Genomic DNA, 6,000 nt, shown 5'->3' on the forward strand with positions numbered 1-6,000 from the left:
ACATCTATTGGAGAACTAAATTTGTTTCTTTGTTGAACCAAGATTTTCTTTAGCAAAGGCTGATAGCTTAAGCAGTAATATAAGCATCTTAATAGTCATATATACAATTCATTCATTCAGAAAATTAAATTCATCATTATCAGCCTTTACAATATAACATGAAATCAGAAAACTAGTTACTCTAATGCTTGGTGTGAAGAAAACAAGATCTTAAGATATATGTATATATATATATACATATATCTTATATACAAAGTTAAATCAAAACTCCATATTACATAGTAATGTTTTTCATATTTTATCAGTCAATGTGCTGACTAGTATAGAGTCACTTATTTCAATGTAGAAGTCAAATAAACCACATGTAAATATAGTTTGTGTAAATTTTTTATTGTTTGAATATGTTTAAAATATATTTCCTAACTGAAACTGGTGACCAGAAATATTTTCTATATATTTTCAAATGTAAAAGCCTAAGATTACCAGAAGTTCACTAGTAATGAAAGCAAAGGACTTTCATCTATGATTCTTCAACTATTCATGAGTCTTTTCAACACAATCCAGGGGAACCACTCATAATTTTACTCCAGGACACAAAGCCTTAGTAAGACTATTATCCTCCTAGTTCAAAGCATACAAGGGAGCCAAACCAGCACAGCTAAGTTATTTGATGTTGCTTTGTGTTACAATCCAGGGAAGAATAAGTGCTTTGATCCAGCGGCTGCCTTGAAAACCTACTCCAGTATAACTGCTCAGAAACAACTTTGATATGGATCACCCCATCTCCTTGTCAGTTCTCAGCTGGGTTTGATGGTCAGATTTCTGGAAAGCAAATCACGATCAAATTATATACAATGTACATCTCCGATGAGATTATTTCTTGATTAAGTCAGGAGACTCCCACCCCTTTTTAATTTGGTGCAATGCATTTAGAGATGAATATAAAGTGTATGTGCCAAAATTACAGAAAGAGGATGGTTAATGAATACGAAAACATGCATTAAATATGGAAACATTGTTCTAATATGTGAAAAGTTTCCTGATATTAAATAGCTAACATATGTTTAATATATATATATATATATATATATATATATATATATTATATATATAGAAAGAAAATACTTGTGCAAAGTATAAAATTATTGTTTACAAGATGGCTTGCATTTGAATTGTTGGCTTGCAACTGAATTGGAAAACTTAGATTATATTCCTAAAACTTAGATTATATTCCTTAGATTACATTCCTATTGGCTTTGTCTCTATCACAAAATAATCACTTAAAAATATAATTATGTATATTTTTAAAATATATCATCATATCATCAAATTAAAACATATATACTTCATGGTTAGAAGCAGTTATGTCCTACTTAATATGGGAATTCTTTGATAAAATTAACCAACATTATCAGGTATACATGCAGAAGACTCAAAAATGGGAACAGAGAGTAGACTAATGGTTCTTCAACTCAGGATGTTTACTTTAGAGAGACCCTGAGTTAGGTTACCACGACCCAGGTAGAATTGCTCATAGTTTCTCATAACTCTAGTTCCTAGGAATACGATACTTCTAGTCTCTGGAGCCATCTACACAAATATGCATATACCCATATACATGTACACATAGGCCATATAATTAAATTATTTCAGTATACAGAAGAACAGAAATAGATAATTATATTAGTTGGGTTTTATTTTTAAAATCAAAATAAATAATTAACCAAAATAGTTCTCTATAATTTGATGTATGTGTAAGCATTGAAACCCAAATATCCAAATGGAAACAAAACAGTGTCTTTTTCATTTTATTTATTATATAATGGTTTGATGAGTAATATGTATGTGAAAAATTAATGGAATAAAAACTTTATGTACACAGTGATAAACCAGTTTCAATTAAAAAAAAATTTCAAATAACATCCTGCAAGTGTGTTTGGGAAATCCTCCTGTTCACACTTTCATGTTAAACCAAGTATAATTTTTGAAAACTCATATTACTAAAATGAACTTTAAATAATTGTATTTATGGATTTCTCAAATTCTATTCTAAATACATACTTATATAACTCAGTTATTTAAGATAGTTTAAAAGAAAAATAATAAGGAAATATTTGAGAAAGTATTCAAAAGAAAACAGAGCAGCACTTTAGCTTATGTTCATCAAATATACTTTTCAAATTCTGTTCATAAAATGCACATACACCAATGCCACCATATTAAATATCTGCAACATATTAAAGAATCGAGTACAGAAAAGTTGTCCTGTATGTTTTCCAGCAGTTTCCTATAATTGTATCTGTGGAAATGGTATATAACAATTATTAAAAATTTATTGAAAGAGTTTCAAAAATATATTCATAGTTAATATTTATCCTAATCTATTCATAGTAAGTATAATAAATATTTAAATTATAAAAGCTCTATGAAATTTGGCTAATAGTAGTTATTTTGGGAATTTTTGCATGTAAGTTGATCAACATAAATGGAAAAAATAACACCCATGAAAGGTTTAGAAAATTTTTATATTTCTATACCTAAAAATCAAATTAGTCTATTTATAAATATAAGATTTTATAAAATATATATCAAAACCAAATAAAATATATATCAATCTTTTATAAATGTAAATGTCACTTTTATTTCAGCAGATGAAGTGATAAGATCTGTACCCAGGCTTAGGGAATACATGGCATGGGCTGAGCCCAGAGCATTTCTTTCTCTGTACTAAATAATTTTAGGCCTGAAAGCGTCTACCCTTTGTACAATCTAATCTTCCAAGCTGATTTAATCAATTAGGCTTCTCTCTGCTTTTACTGGGTTTCCCTGTTTGGCCTACCCTAACTTTTGCAACATGTTCTCATTCTCTGGTCCCTTCTGTTTTTACCTGTGTCTAGTTTGTTTTCTCTGCAAACTGTCTCTGTAAAATTGTCCTGGTAAAACTGTCATACACATACATCACACATCACCTGTCTCACACTAGTCTCTGTCTCTGAATCTCTCTCTCTCTCTCTCTCTCTCTCTCTCTCTCTCTCTCTCTCTCTCTGTGGTTTTAGGGCTTTATTGTGGAAATACAGGGAGAAAGAGAGAAGGTAGAAAGAGAGAGAGGCCTGCCATGGAGAGAGGGGGAGGAAAGAGAGAGAGACAGAGACAGAGAGAGAGAGAGAGAGAGAGAGAGAGAGAGAGAGAGAGAAGGAGAAAGAGAGAGGAGAGAGGAGAGAGGAGAGTAAGAAAGGTAAGAGTTAAAGAGCTCTCCCACAAGTCTTAAGCAGCCTCTTTCCTGTGTCACTGTCCTGTAAGCTGAGTGTATCCTATTTCTGGTTCATTCTGTTAAATCTTTCTCTGACTCATCACTTAATATACCACTCAATTAGAAGTCACTTTCAAACATGGCTCCTTCCTTCTACAAACTAACCTTACTCTTATTATTAGGGATTTAAAACGTGTGTTAAAAGCATATCTGTATTTCAGCCAAATCATGTTATATTTCAAGGCATATCTCAATTCTGGCCCTATCAAATTTTGGGGTATGATCACTTGCCAGAAAACCATGTTGTTGGATTAAAATTTCTCTACACCTTTTTATATGTGTTGTAATCTTGCTCTGTAACTAATAATGAGGAAGGGAAAGAAAATGAGGCAAAGAAAGACTGAGCCTGTGATACTAAATCCCCTTAATGAAAAGTTCAAAAAGTATTTGGTGAAAGAAATCTAGAATCTTCTAGATATCATATTTATCTTTGCCATAGAATTCAGAGTCACTAAATAATTATAAGTGTCACATTTTCGTTGATAGTTTCTTTTGATTACAATTGTAAGGACTGAGTAACTACTACATGTCTAATGTTAAAAGGATGCCACGGCACTCCGGTCGAGTCAGCTTGTCAGACCAGGAAGCCTAAAAGCTCCTCATGAGGCAAAAAGAGTTTCAAGGAAGCTCTCCTCCTGGAGTCTGGCATTCTCTCTAACCCATACATTAATTTTCCATTNCCGCGTTAGTCTAGTGTATGGATCCACGTGCTCTCTTTCAGTATTATCCTATTATAAGTGCCTTTTAAGATTGTATTCTGACATAGCTAAAGCCTTCCACCAGTGTTCCAACAGTCCTAGAATGTCCTTGAGCAAGACCATGGGCTTGAAATTCAGTAAGAATGTTGCTAATGAGAATAGCCTCTGGTATTACACTATCACTTAGAATAAAAGCCAAGTTACACCCATATACAGGAATTTAAAATGGTTTAGGAAGTAGATCAGGCTGTGGTTTTAGAGTATTGCATTATTCATGAGATGGTTAGCTAGAACGGAACCCCCTAGTTAGAACCATGACTTGGGTGTGAAAGCCCTTGCCCTAGGAGAGTAAAGACCTCACACCTGGCTTCTAAGACTATAGCTGAGTTACACCCATACACATGTATTTACAATGGCCTAAGGGGAAGGTGGACTATACAATAGACTAAAATAGGAACTATGGCAAGGGCATGAAGCCCTTGACCCAGGCTTCTAAGATTAAGGGAATCTTAGGTGGAGCCCTTGTTGATCCCAGTTGTTAAATATGAATTCTATCCCAGGTGGTTCCTGTTAGACCTTCTGTGTTTGCATTACTCTATTTTATGTGAATCCAGTAACCTCTTTGTACCTTGCTGGTGTATCACCCAACTTCCTTATTGTCTTCTGCATTAAAAGTCTGATGCTCGCCTTTAATCCCAGCACTTGGGAGGCAGAGGCAGGCGAATTTCTGAGTTCGAGGCCAGCCTGGTCTACAAAGTGAGTGCCAGGACAGCCAGGGCTACACAGAGAAACCCTGTCTCGAAAAACCTAAAAAAAAAAAAAAAAAAAAATCTGATGCTCAATTTGACATTACATTCAGATCCAACACAACCTCTCCTGTGTGCGTCTGTCTGTCAAATTCATCCAATGCTTTGCCCATCCATGACTAGAGACCCATTCCACGCAGACAAAGGGGCCCAGAGGGTCTGCGGCAAATGGAAAACCATGTACTGTTCCTAGGAAACTTTCTCATACTGGAGATGATTGCATATTTTGTTATATTCTGTGCTTTCCTTTTCTTGGAAACCAATCACTATAGAGGTCAGTTAGGACTATTTTGAATAGTTAGCTACAATAAGCTTGGACCCAACCCAACCACCTGGCAGTACTTTCTGAACCTGTGTATGGTGAGCTGACCCTGGTATGGATCCCAAAATAAGTAAGGCACATGCACCAATGGAAAAAGCCATTTGGAATATTATTTCCATTATGAATAATAGTTGAGTAAAGTTTTAGTTTCCCACACCTCCCTGGGAGTTGGCATCTACTTGACAGAAATAATCACATGCATGGGTAACTGACATCCTAGTTGACAAGGTAAGACATGAATTTTAGTCAAGGCAAGGCCTGCACCACAGTTGAATATCCCAACCAATGGGAACAGAATAAACATACAACAGAAACATGTTCCTAAGAAAGTCCCGTATACCTAAATCCTGATTGGGAAATAACTTGGCAAAGATGTTGTGGATTTGAGGCATAAATGCTCTGTGTGACGTTGACTCAATGTAACAGTCAGCTTTCTAGTCTTGTCTGTGGCCCTGATCAATTAATCCTATAGAAAAGATCAATCAGTCTTAGAGTAAATGCTCAGTAATAGCTCAATGCTATCTCAGTCTGATGGAGATCAGTGCTCATGTGGTTTGTAAAATAATTATTATATGATTGACAGTAGTTTCTTAAGACATTATTTTACTCACAAAATTAATATTTCTTCCATTCATTAATTCCTTAAGTTATAATATCACAGTAAGTATATGGGAAAATATATGACATAAAACCACATACTCTTAGATATGAGAATATTTTTTGCTAAAGTAAAAGTTTAAATGATAATGTTATTTAGATATAGGAACATTACACATTTAATTTTAGTTAAGCTATATATGCTGATAAATAATTAAGTGTAAACTATAGGTAATATATAATACTAATAGAATAAAATCCTAATAT

This window comes from Mus caroli, chromosome 3 (assembly GCF_900094665.2).
Source record: "Mus caroli chromosome 3, CAROLI_EIJ_v1.1, whole genome shotgun sequence".
NCBI lineage: Eukaryota > Metazoa > Chordata > Mammalia > Rodentia > Muridae > Mus > Mus caroli.